Genomic DNA, 15,255 nt, shown 5'->3' on the forward strand with positions numbered 1-15,255 from the left:
TCCACCAAGGTCGACTTTGCCTTTCATCCTTTCGGGGTCGATAAATTAAGTACCAGTTGTGTACTGGATCAATCTAATCGACTGGCCCCCTCCCCAAAAATTTCGGGCCTTGTACCTAGAGTAGAAAAGAATATAAACTACCTAACAACTGAGGTAAGTTGAAGTCAATTGAGCATTTTAATATCTGCATTATCTCTCCCGTCTCTGTATCCCATTCTCACATTTCTCACATCCTCACCACAGCCTTCACTCTCCCCCACCCACTTCGTTCATGAAGGTCCCCACAACAGTTGAATTTCAGGGCTCAAGGATTCTAGGATAGTCGATTAACTGTCTTAATGCTCATACTGATAGGCACGTGATCAACACTGGCAGTTAAACTTTGTACGGAAAATTGAACACCGTTAGATTGCTGGTATTTCAGAGACAATGAACGCCCTGTCATCTTTTGAGAATAACACTTTAGTAAAATACATAAATGCAAATATGTGTGTGTGTGTGCGTGTGTGTGTGTGTGTGTGTTTGTGTGTGTGTGTGTGTGCATATATATACATATATATATATATGTGTGTGTGTGTGTAAATATGTGTATATATATATGTGTGTCAATATTTGTATATACTGTATATATGCACACACACACACACACACACACACACACAAATATATATATATATATATATTGATAGGAAAGACAACAAAAGAAAGAGACCTCAATATTATGTAAATAGAGCAATTTATCTGTAAAAATATGTGACACTTATTCGGTAGCCATGATAAAACTCCGAGTTTCGGATGCCGGGGTGGGAACCCACGCCAACAATGGCCGGATAACTGAAGAGATGTTGACGTGGGGTGGGTTCCCACCCCGGCATCCGATACTTGGAGTATTATCATGGCTACCGAATAAGTGTCACATAATTTTACAGATATATACATATATATATATATATATATATATATATATAATTTTACAGATATATATATATATATATATATATATATATATATATATATATATATATATATTCAGTTAAATGCTGTAAAGATTTCTAAATCGTTTTGTATATATAACGATATATTCATCACTAAACACTCTATACAATTATGATCATACTTGAATGACGGAATCAAATTAAGGCTAGAAAACGTCTAGACTTGTCTACCGTTGTTACTAGGGTTTATTAAGATCATTTACATTTCTCATTGGCTAATAATATTTTGTTCTCATGGAATACTTTTTGGGAGTGTTGTTTTTTTTTTCTATTTAATGCTTCGCTTCTATTAAACTTTACAGGCGTTACACTTTACAGGCGTTATACTAATTTATCTGAAGGCGCAATGGCCTAGTGGTTAGGGCAGTGGATTCGCGGTTATAGGATCGCGGTTTCCATTCCCAGACCGGGCGATGGTGAGTGTTTACTGAGCGAAAATACACGAAGCTCCACGAGGCTCCGGGAGGGGATGGTGGTGAACCCTGCTGTACTCTTTCGCCACAACTTTCTCTCACTCTTACTTCCTGTTTCTGTTGTGCCTGTAATTGAAAGGGTCAGCCTTGTCACACTGTGTCAGGGTGAATATCCCCGAGAACTACGTTAAGGGTACACGTGTCTGTGGAGTGCTCAGCCACTTGCACGTTAATTTCACGAGCAGGCTGTTCCGTTGATCGGATCAATTGGAACCCTCGACGTCGTAAGCGACGGAGTGCCAACAACAACTAATTTATCTAATTATTGTCCTTTATATTCTTCGTATACATTCGTGTTATTCGTTCTTCTGTGAGGCCACGTGGTTTAGTGGTTAGGGCATTCGGCTCACGATCGTAAGGTCGTGAGTTCAATTCCCAGCGACGCGTTGTGTCCTTGAGCAAGACACTTTATTTCACGTTGCTCCTGTCGACTCAGCTGGCAAAAATGAGTAGTACCTGTATTTCAAAAGGCCAGCCTTGTCCCATATTGTGTCACGCTGAATCTCCTTGAAAACTACGTTAAGGGTACGCGTGTCTGTGGAATACTCAGCCACATGCACGTTAATTTCACGAGCAAGCTTTTCCGTTGATCGCATCAGTTGGGACCCTTGTCATTGTAACCGACAGAGTGCTCCTTTATTCGTTCTTTTATTTTTGTTTTAGCAATCTGAATATCTGGGTTCAATTCCAGCTAATTTATTTATCTATTTCGTTTTTCTCAGTTAAGCATGAATATCACATAGAGTTGTACAATTTATGGGTTTTATATATATATATATATTTACATTTTCTTCTGATTTTCGATTATTCTTTTCAATTTTTTAGAAGTCTTTCTGTGACATATTAACTGAATTCTAACATAGCAACAACTCCCTAAGACAATTTAAATCTACTGTGCCAACTCCAGCATCTTATAACTATTTTATTATCGACCCCTTAGAGAAATGTGAATTAAAAACTGGTCAGATTTGAACTCAAAGTTAGTGTGGCGAAATTAAATACTTTTACATATACAGTCTGGTTCACTTATTCCACCCAAAATCTTGCCATTCTAGAAAACTCACAGATGGATGCATGCAGACACATACAGACTCACTCAGCATAAACATAGTCACACAACGACGTACAATATATTTATACACATACACACACACACATACACACACTCATAGATATTCATGCATACAGGCGTGGCTGTGTGGTAAGAAATTTTCTTCCCAACCACATGGTTCTGGGTTCAGTCCCACTGCGTGGCACCTTGGGCAAGTGTCTTCTACTATAGCCTTGGGCCGACCAAAGCCTTGTGAGTGGATTTGGTAGACGGAAACTGAAAGAAACCTGTCGTATATATATATATATATATATATATATATATATATATATGTATGTCTATGTATATGTTTGTGTGTCTGTGTTTGTTCTCCCGACATCGCTTGACAACTGATGCTGGTGTGTTTACGTCCCCGTAACTTAGCGGTTCGGCAAAAGAATAGACTGATAGAATAAGCACTAGGCTTACAAAAACATAAGTCCTGGGGTCGATTTGTTCGACTAAAGGTGGTGCTCCAGCATGGCCGCAGTGAAATGACTGAAACACATAAAAGAGTAAAAGAGTAAAAGAGTATACATACACACACACACACACACACACGATTAGATATTATTATTATGTATAAGTATTTACATATGCAAACATACGTATGTACCTTATATATTAGCGGATACCTGATACACTCAAACACACATAGCTCACATACACGACGTTGGAAACACACACACACACACACACACACACACACACACACACACACATATATTTCTGTAATAGTCATGCGCACTTAAATGCACATAGATATGGAAACAGTCGTCCCTCCCACCTCTACACCATCACCAGTGCAACCTACACCAACACAAGTGTCACCAAGACCCTCACCTGCAGGACCAACGTTGCAACTCTCTCTCTCTCTCTCTTTGACTACCAACTAAATGATCACTACCACCCGCTTATACACGCAAAGATGCCACCACCTACAACGTCACTACTACCACCACTACCACCACACCTGTGTCAACACTGTCACTCCAGCTACCGCTAACCCTCCCACCACCGTACAAACATTACCGCCACATATTCGCTACTATAACCACTACTCCTACTACAACCACCTTCACTACTATAACCACTACTCCTACTACAACCACCTTCACTACTGCAACCACCACTAAATACCACCACCATTAGAACCACCACTACTACTACTACTACGACGACGACGACGACGACGAAGACGACGACGACGAAGACGACGACGACTATAACTACTACTGCTGCTACTACTACTACTACATCGACCATTTATATTACGTCTTATCATTTTTCTAGGCCCAGCACTACCGCCGTTATTCAATTATCATCATCATCACCACCATCACCACTGCCAGTACTGTCGCATCTCTACTACTACTACTACTACTACTACTACTACTACTACTACTACTACAACTACTATCACCCCCACCTTATCTATTAGCTTTCATACTTTGATCGTTACCTCCAACGCGACCGTCATCACATTTAGATCCATTACTGCCATCGCAACCACCAACACTGCATCGTCCTACCTACACTTACACCGCCACCACCTTTATCTTCGCAACTACCACTGTTAGCTTCACACCACCACCCCCATCTGTCTGTACCTCTGTCACCTCACACCGGCACTTTTATCCCCACCATAACCAGACACCATCATGGATAATAACCCAGCCCTATTTTTACATTTGTACAATCAAAATCAACACACACACACACACACACACTGCATAACATCACACACACGCTACATAACATCACACACACATACATATACACCCACACAGCACAACGCAACACATTATACACATACATAACAGACACATACACACACACACAATTATACCGATGTACACGCACATTTAAAGAATTATATAGATTCCTCATGCCATCCACGTAAAAGCCGGCAGTCTGATGAATACTAGTCACCACGGTTGCAATTCATTCTCCGTCTCTTCTTTCGTTACTACAATAGTCTCTATCCATCTGAACGTGCTCACTATAATATACTGCTTCCACTTCAATGGAGCAGTCGATTGGCAGGATCGTTACACCTTCGGACAAATAAATCCTTCTGGTACTGGTTCGGATCTTCGCACGGTGTTCCAATCATGCCGAGGCCATTTTTGCTTCTAGGGATGATAAAATAAAGTGCCAGTCAGCTAATAAATTTGCTTTCTCTTCTCCCCACCTCTTTCAATCGCTCTCTCTCTCTCTCTCTCTCTCTCTCTCTCTCTCTCTCTCTCTCTCTCTCTCTCTCTCTCTCTCTCCCTCTTTATCTCGCCCTCCTCTCTCTCTCTCTCTCTCATATCATCGACTGATATTCGTGTGGTTAGAGTCATTAAAATGATGATACCAGCCATTCTAGAGTCCTGGCAAAAGTGGATGCACGGGTCACATAAAAATCGGTTTGTTATGGAGCAAATAAAAACCATTGCAGAACAGAGGTAGATACGACCGACAAGTAAGGTTCAGTTTAGCACCACAAGGTCTAGGGATTTCAATTTGTTCCACAGGGCTCAGATTGTTAACAACTCTCGCAATTTCTTCATATTCTTCAAGACTTGACATCAGTTGTCTTTTCTGATTATTCTTGCCGAAAAACAAAACAATTAACAAAATAGAAATATTGAAGTTCAATCACACTGCATGGAACTTTGCGCAACTGTGGTCTACTACAGCCCCAGACCGACCAATATGTATGTATGTATGTATGTAATTCAATAATGGGATAAAAATCTTTTACAAGAATTTTATCAGGAAGCTAGTGTGTAAAAAATTCATAAGAGAAAAAAAACCATCATTTTTTTTATTCCCAAGAATATGATTATTCATTTATATTTATATAAGGGCATTACTACAGAATAATGCCACACATTAGACTTCCAATAGAATGTGTTTATTTTGGAAGTCTAGTGTGTGGCATTATTCTGTAGTAATGCCTTTATATAAATATGTATGTATATATCCGTGTGTCCCTTTTTGCGTCTGTTTCAAAACACCACCGCTTGAGAACCGGTGTTGATTGTATTATAGACCCTTAACTTAGCGGCTCAGCAAAAAAGACCACTAGAATACTTGATAGCAAAACAGCAAAATAAACACAAGTGCTGGAGTCGGTTTGTTCGACTAAATCCCTTCTAGGTAGTGCCCCAGTGTGGCTGCAAGCCAATGAATGGAACAAGTAAACGATAACAGAGAAATATAGACGTTTCTCAACCAGCGGAGACATAATTCAAATCAAGGAAATAAAAGACAAGGCGCCAATTATTAGTTTCAGATTTGGGCACAAGGCTAGCAATATCGGGTGGGGGAGTTAAGTCGATTGAATCAACCCAAAGTCTATAAAATCAAACTTATTCTGTAGACCCAGAAAGGATGAAAGGTTGCATCGATTCCGGGGGCATTTGAACTCAACATAAATATAGACGAAACGCTGCTAATTATTTTTCCCGGCATACTAACGATTCCTCCAGTGCCCCACCTTCAAAGACGTCAGCTATTGCAAGGAATAAAGTTTCCTTTAACACCATCACTTCGTCATAAGATAACTTTAGCAGACTTCACACTGTTTCTAGAATTACGTTAAAATCTGAGATCGGATAATAACTTTCTGTAAAAGTTATGGAATAATTCTGGAAAAAGAGTCATGAATGCCACTCCGTCTCTTCCGAATATGCCGTTAAATAAAACAAAAACCAAAAGAAACTGAAACAAACGACTTCATTTTCAGCGACGTCACGATACAATTGATGCTACATTTAATACGTATAGCAATTTTGAGCCTGAGCTTAAGGTCAAAAATTCGTGAGCGTGGATTAATGGGGTAAGTTGTTCCTTGTATTTAAGTGGTGCATTATTTTATCATAAGGATGAGGAGCAAAATTGATACCGAAAGATTTGAACTCAAAATGGAAGAAGTATCTACTGGTAACTACTGGAGTGGATATAATAGAATACATACATATACACACATATAAACCTATACTTATATGTTTGTATAGATAGATAGATAGATAGATAGATAGATAGATAGATAGATAGATATGTACGTGTGTGTGTGCGCGCGCACGCGATATATAAACATGTGTGTGTATTTATGTGTATAAAAATACATATAAAGTTAGGCATGGCCTGGACCAATCTTTGGTCGAAGCATATCTAAGTTATATATATATATATATATATATATATTATATATATATATCTACGTATACACACACACACACACACACACACACACACACACACACACACACACACACATATATATATATATATATATATATATATATATATATATACATATGTACATAATATATATATGTTTGTATAATATATATACGTGTGTGTATAGTATGTATATATCAGAAGGCAAAGTAAAGCAACCATGCATCCATACAATAAATAGAGGCCCGTTCATTAAGGTGGAAAGAGTTTATTATATTTTGCGATTTGTCCTTCCTTGTCAAGCAAACTTATGAGAAACCGAATGTATTGAAATGGAAATCAAATGCATCGTGGAAAAGCCATTTTAGTCGTCTAAAAAGTCACAAAACAGTTATGTTCCAAATAAATTTACTTCATAAGATATTAAAATCTTCGTCAAACCATTGCGACATAATAATTAGAGTTTCATTGCAACTGTTAGAACGTTAGTTGCGAAGAAGTTGTTATAGTCCTTGAAGTCTTTTTTTTTTTTTAGTGTTTAAATAAGTAACATTTGCACAATTACAGAGGAACTTTTTTCTGCAACTAGCGAACAATGATGCGACGAATATTCTGATATCTTGAGAAATATATGGAATGCAAATATAACGTTTTGTGTGTTGTCAAACGGCTAAAATATCTCTCCCGCGATATAATTGCTATAATATTTTTATTCCTGATATGTATTTTACGGTGTTATTAATCTCTCAAATCTTATTACCTACCAATGTAGTAGAGAATCGTGAGAAGAGAAAAAAACTGCCGCCGTTAGGCATATATATGTAATACATTCATATAGAAATCACATACATATAGAAATTATGTAACACGCCATCTATTGGCTTGGCGAAAGAAAACATTCCTAAGATGGTATTAAAAGAGTATCAGGGTTCCTGTCTTTAGAGACAACTGTTTTCCAACCAAATGAACGCAATATCTGTGCCTATATATATATACATATATATATATCAAATGTAGATGTATGTGTCCTTATACGCATATATATATATATATATATATGCCATAAATGAGTCGTTAACAAGGACATTTTAAAGCTGTAGAAAGGATACCGTCAAGGGTATGAACTCAGATTAAGCCCTGCTGAGTGACGACGGTAACAATTAGGCCAAATTAGCTCTACTAATTCTGCTCACAAAATACTGTATATACTTATTCAAAATAGTGTTCATGCCCATTCAAATGCTTTACCGGATGAGCTGACATTATTTTCTGGCATTGAGATTTTTTCTGTTTTTTTTTTCTGTTAAGTTTCTTTCTAAGTACTGTGGCCATGCTGAGGCATCGCCATTTACTTTGCTTCACTTTCACTAAATCGCCTCTCATGTGTGACATATGGTGGACGAGGGAGTTTGACGTTGCTGCCATCATCTGTGTTTCTTGTCTTGAGGTAGGTTCATCTGGAGCTCTTCACAGAAGGAGATTCAGTTTTGCTTTGAAAAAGCCTACATCCACGCCATGCAGATCTCCCAGGCTCTGTGTGAGGACATGGAAGTGCTGTGGGCCTTTGAAACCCAAGCTGTTGCAGTATTTGGTCCTGTATCCTGACGGCAATGTGGGGATTTTTTGGTACTATGCAGTGGCGTCCAATCCTGCTGTATATGTAACTGACAATACCAAAGTTTGACTCAATTCTCGAATAAATTTTTGACAATTGAATTGCCACCTTCCTAACCACTAGTAGACCAGACTACATCAAAATTCATGTGTTAATACGATCACATCACATACGATGCATAATTGTTTCTAGTGTAAGTCGAGTTCTGAAACGTAGGTAAGGAGGCTAGTCGATTACATCGTTTCGGTGCTTGACTGTTGTTGTATTTTATAAAGTCCGAGAAGATCAAGGCAAAAGACGAAGTCAGCGTGATTTGAACTCAGAAGGAAATGAAGCAGGAAGAATACCTTTTAGTAGTTTTCCAGCGTGCTAACGATTCTGCCAGCTCGTCACTAATGTTAATCAGTAATGATCTTTTCTACTCTAGGCACAAGGCCCGAAATTAGATCGACCCCAGTACACAACTGGTACATAATTTATCGACCCCGAAAGGATGAAAGTCAAAGTCGACCTCGGTGAAATTTGAACTCAGAACGTAAAGACAGAGGAAATGTGCAAAGAATTTCTCTGTGTGCTAACGTTTCTACCAGCTCGCCGCTTTATAATTAGTAATAATGAAGAGAAACTGTAGCGACTTTTTGAAAATGTAGATCATATGTATATTTTCTGTTATTTTTCTTTTATGTGCTTCACTCATTTGACTGTGGCCATGCTGGAGCACTGCCTTTTAGTCGCAGAATTTGGCCCCTGGAGTTATTCTTTGTAAGCCGGGTGCTTATTCTATTGTTCTATTCTGCAGAACAGCTAATTTACAGGGACGTAAACACACCAACATCAGTGGTCCAGCGATGGTGGGGGAGACAGACACAAACACATACACATGTATGTATATATATATATATATATATATATATATATATATATATATATATACGACGGGCTCTTTTCAGTTTCCATCTACCAAATCCACTCAGAAGGCATTGGTCGACCCCGAGGCTCTAGAAACAGTCATTTGCCCAAGGTGCCACGCGGTGGGACTGAACCCGGAACCATGTGGTAGGGAAGGAAGCGTCTTAATATTTACAAATGAACTTTTTTTTTATACTTTTTAGGAGTAGCTTCTATCTTTAATGACTACATATTCATTTTAATTTTCTCGTTACCTTTTCATGTGATACAAGGGGAGGTAATGGAAACATGGAAAATTTGTTATATATATTATCTGAATTTGAAAAAACAGTCACACACACACACACAAATATATACATGCATATTCACATACGTACAAACACACACACACACACACACACACACACACACACACACACATATATATATATATATATATATATATATATATATATACATACATATGTATACATATCTGTATATATATGTATGTATTTATGTACGTGTATATATATATATATATATATATATATATATATATATATATATATATATACATTATATATATGTATAATATATATATACATGCACAAACACACAATATACGTATGCCTGTATGTATGTATGTATGTATGTATGTGTGTATTTATATATGTATGCATATGTATATTCTAAAGCCCCTCTCCTCAGCTCCCAATAATGTTTGGCTTTGTGTGATCGCTCTCCAATTTTGTCAGCATTCAAGTACTTCTTGGGTAGTTATACAACAGAAGATGAATACTCTTAGCTGACGAATAGTAGCTCTAGTAGCGCATCCCTAAGGGTAACCTTGGGGCTGTGGTTATGCAACATTTAATCTTATTGATGAAGCAGGAACAACATTTAAAGTTATTGAATTTATCAACAGTCTTATCAGGAGCTTGAATCTATAAATTAATAAATATATGAATATTTAAACTGCTACATTTCTTGAGAACTTTTTCATTGAGGGTTTTAATCACCCACACAAACACACACACACACACGCACACACACATTTATAGATATACTCACACACACTGACTTACACACACACATGCTCACACACACGAGCACAAATATGAACACACACACAAACACAATTTTTCTTTGCATGTGTGTGTGTGCTAGGGAGACGAAGGGATTTTTAGATTTGGTTATGTAACTATATTATATGAAATCGAACTGTTTGGTTACTCATCTCACTATAACTCACAGCTATCGTCTATCTACCTACCTAAAACTCTTCCGCACTAAATAGTACCCCTTAAATTGATAGCTGTTTTAATATAATGATTTGAATGGGGTGGGTATATGATATGATATGATATGATATGGTTTATCAGAAAATGAAATTTTCTATTATTCGTTCCTCGTCCCTGTTTTGCTTTCTACTTCTCGTACGTCTTTCATCGACACCACTCTCCGCCCGACTACTTTTCGACAGTCTTTTAGAACAAGTGTTATCCATCAAAACTGCTACCTTCACATATCTCTATCAATCTCTACCTTCTCATATCTCATCGATCTCTATACTTCCTTTTCATTGATGTGTCTCCTCTTACTCTCACTATTTCTCTCATTTCGCTCTCTCTCTTTATCTCTCTTTATCTCTGTCTATCTATCTTGCTATCATTCAATCTCTCTTTTCACCATGCAATCTCTTTTCTCCTTCCAATTTGCAACTATTTGCGTTTCAACTATTATTTGTGTCCCATCGGTTTCACCTCTCTCTTTTGTTACTGAACTTGTCATTTTTTGATTAATTTATCATTTCTCTTTACGTTCCATAAACTTTATTTTCAATTTTATTATAAACTTACATTTTAAATCCAATTTATTGAAAGGCTGAAACAATGATCGTCTGCTACTTCATTGCAACTATTTCAATATGTCGTAGATTTTTGTTGCTATAGTTTGTGTTGATCTTGTTCGACCCACGTCAACTTCGATCAAGCACACTTACGATTAAGTCAGAGATATTCCGGCCATGGCAATCCCATCAATTTAAAGATACTTATCAATAAATTATCTACTGTAATCCTTCCTTTACTTTCATCTTTTTTATACCGGCAATATGTGATAAGAAGAATGTTGTGACTGCTATTTCTAGCTAATCTAATGATCACATTTAGGCTCTTTGTTGGTTTGATTGTAATGTAGTCGTATTGTTTCCCATAGTATTTCTTGTAGTCCATACCTGGTTAGTTAGCTATCCTATGAAATAAATGCTGTTTGTTTTAATATTTTTGATATGATTCTATTAACTAATTTAGACCGCATTAATTATTTACAAATATATTTATTTATTTTTAGCATTTAGAACATTCTTTTTTACTTTTGAGTTATATTTTGTTTATTTTTGCTTGTATTAGGGCATTTTTTTTACTCTGACTTTTTAAGCTTATTGATTAGAATAAATTATCGACCTGTCTTGTTGTCGACAGACACCATTTGCAAACACGTGATCTTTACATTGCGTTCTCCTTCCGAGTTAAAATGTTTCCAAGAGCCCGGATGTAGATTGCGCCATTGTTTGCTATAAAGAATTTTTTCTACTTGTTCTTCTTCATTTTTATTTATTTATCTGTTATACATACATACACATATATATATATATATATATATATATATATATATAATTTTATTATTTATTTCATGTCTGCTGGTATGTTGACTTATTGAAACGATATACGTGTTACGGGCACGTGAAGGTGAAAAAAAGTACATGCACAATATGTCGCACATATAAAAAAGAAATAAAAGTTGCATAACTATAATACATCGGAGTGATTATGTCAACGATATATTTACTGTTATTCTGTGTAAATTCGAAACAAAATTCTGCATTTTCAAATGAAGAAGCTGCTGCTGCTGCTGCTGCCGCTGCTGCCGCTGACGTCGACGACGACGACGACGATGATGATGATGATGATGATGGTGGTGGTGGTGGTGGTGGTGGTGGTGGAGGAGGAGGAGGAGGAGGAGGGGGGGACGACGACGACGATGATGATGATGGTGGTGATGGTGCCGGTGGTGGTTGTGATAATGACAATGATGATGACGATAATGATGATGATGATGATGATGATGATGATGATGATGATGATGATGATGATGATGATGATCACGATTTATTACGTAGGTAGGAAGTCTCAAGTTTTGGAGAGGGATGGATATATTCGATAAAATCTCAAATAGTCACTTCTTTCAATGCATTCCAAAAGGTTAAAAAGGTAAATTTGGCATCCACTGGATTCGAAATAAGAATGCAAAATAATATAAATGAACATTGGAGAAGAATAAGTATTTGTCCACTACTCTAAACGATTCTGCGGTTATGATTATTATTACATATGTTAAAAATAACGAACTTTGGATTTGGCAAAAACGTTCAAAAGGTCGACTAAAATGCTTCCGCTGCTTAACTGCGTCACTATATTGTTGCTTCAAATAGTCACTGAGATCAAATTTGATTTCATTCCTCTACGGTCAACAAAATAAAATACCAATCAAATAGCGGGCTCTTCCGAGTCATCTCTCCCAAAATATGGGACCTTGTATATTAATATTAGAAAATTTAATATTAATATTTCAATAAAGTGAAATAGAATAATTTGATTTCTTATATTTTATTCAATTAGTATTTGTTATTTGTTAATTACTCAATCATGATAATTAATGAACCAATGACTCTTGTCTTTAATTGCTACGAGGCTACAAATTTGAGGAAAGTGTGTTACTGGTGATTACACTGATCCATTTTAAATCACTGGTATTGCTTTTATCAACACCACAAGAATTAAGAAGTAGGATCAAAACCTCTCGGATACATTTACTTTATTTCATTCGTATGACAAATATACAAGGAGGTGAATATCCACACACTAACGATAGAATACGAATTTTACATATATATATATATATATATTATCGGACTTTCACATATATTAAAGGTGTGTGAGCGTGTATTCATAATTGTATGTGCATACATGTATGTGCATATATGTATATATATATATATATATATATATATATATATATATATATATATATATATATATATATATATATATATGTACGTACGTATACGTATATGTGTGTGCGTGTGTGTGTGATTGTATATATGTATATATATGTGTATATTCACGATTGGCTGAAACAAGTAAAAGAATAAGGGAATATATGTAAATACACACACACACACACACCCACACACACACACACACATATATATATATATATAATACATATATACAGATGAATGTATATGTGTGTGTTTGTGTATGTGTGTGTGTTTGATCTGCATATACTCACACACAAATACAGAAAGGTATATATATATAATATGTATGTATATATATATATATATATATATATATATATATATATATATATATATATATATATATATATACTTAGAAAAGTTTCGGCAAGAATTAGCCCAAACCATCTCTAACTTAATAGCACAACTGAAAAATATTTTTAATGATGTTTCATTTTACAGTTTTACTTTGGGCACCATAGCCCATTCGACTAAAGACTTATGATTTGGAAAGATATATCCAGGTGTGGGTGGTTTATCTGGAATCTGATGGAGATATTCGATCAAGAAACAGTTGAATGCAATGATATCTTTTTCATCTCTTATGTGTCTTGGTTGGTGTTAAAGAGAACAGAGCTATTTGGGCGGGGGTGAAATAGTTCTTAGCGTTGTGACGCGAGCATAATTGTTATGGAGGACGGATGGCAGAGGGACCAAGTCTTGGGTGAATTTTAAAGTTGATGCCAACATTATGTGGGCAATGTAGCTGCGAGATTTTCCATATTATACAAATGGTACAGTGGGTTAAATATTTCATATATGCATAAATACATACGCACATACATACATGCATATATATATATATATATATATATATATATATATATATATATATATATATATATATATATAGATATATATATATATATATATATATATATATATAGAGAGAGAGAGAGAGAGAGAGAGAGACAGAGACAGAGAGACAGAGAGACAGAGAGAAAGAGAGAGAGAGAGAGGGATATATATATATATATATATATATATATATATAGATAGATAGATAGATGTATATATATATATATATATATATATATATATGTATATATATATATATATATATATATATATATATATATATATATATATATATATATATATATATATATATATATAAATATATATGCATGTATGTTTGTGTGTATGTATGTGTGTATGCATTTTCGCAATGATTGATCGCTAGCCACTAAACCTTTTTTTATTTTCTCTCTGTTTATTTCTGTGTTCTTTCCTGTTGAAGAGTGTAGGCTCGAAATGTAAAAGACTTTCTCACTTCCCGAGCGTTAAACTAATACATCATTTGTTTGTTTACACACCCGCATTCGTCCTTTCTTTCTTTCTTTGTTTTTTTTTTTGTAAATTTCAACTATATATATATATATATATATATATATATATATATATATATAGTTTTAGGGAAAATAAACAAGTTTCAAGAACTCATCGATGAAAATCCACTATCACATATAGAAAAATGAACAATTAAAAGCACAATAAATGAGTATAATATAAAGTAAAGTAAATATCATAAGATAAATATAATAAAAAGATTACACGTGTTTCATAACTAATTTTCAAATAGAAAGGAAATTTGAATCGATTAAAATCAATTGAAATGATCGAAAATAAATTCTATTCAAAAATATAGCTAATCGTCAGATCGTAAGTAGAACAAAAATTAGATATATATATCTCAACCAACAATAAGTACCAAATGAATTAATATGAAATACTTATTTTATAAAGATAGAAAAATTATTAAAAATATCAAAATATCAAGATAATAACCATTCAATAATCCTCCCTTCATCCATTATAATAACATATATATTATATACAAAAACCAGCTTACATAAACTATCATTGTTTTAAATTAT

The 15,255-nt window shown here is 35.2% G+C and overlaps 1 protein-coding gene across 10 annotated transcripts in view; it reads left to right on the plus strand.

Moving 5' to 3' along the window:
• Positions 1-15,255, plus strand: part of LOC106877962 (uncharacterized) — a 547,541-nt gene that overhangs the window by 101,353 nt on the left and 430,933 nt on the right. Inside the window, exon 2 of one of the 10 annotated variants that reach the window (XM_089352824.1) lies at positions 9,297-9,402. The exons of the other annotated variants lie outside the window; for them this stretch is intronic. The gene's annotated coding sequence lies outside the window, so the exon portion shown is untranslated. The remainder of the gene's footprint in view (positions 1-9,296; positions 9,403-15,255) is intronic. 10 annotated transcript variants of the gene reach the window in all.

This window comes from Octopus bimaculoides, chromosome 5 (genome assembly GCF_046866305.1).
Source record: "Octopus bimaculoides isolate indiv1 chromosome 5, ASM4686630v1, whole genome shotgun sequence".
Classification (NCBI taxonomy): Eukaryota; Metazoa; Mollusca; class Cephalopoda; order Octopoda; family Octopodidae; genus Octopus; species Octopus bimaculoides.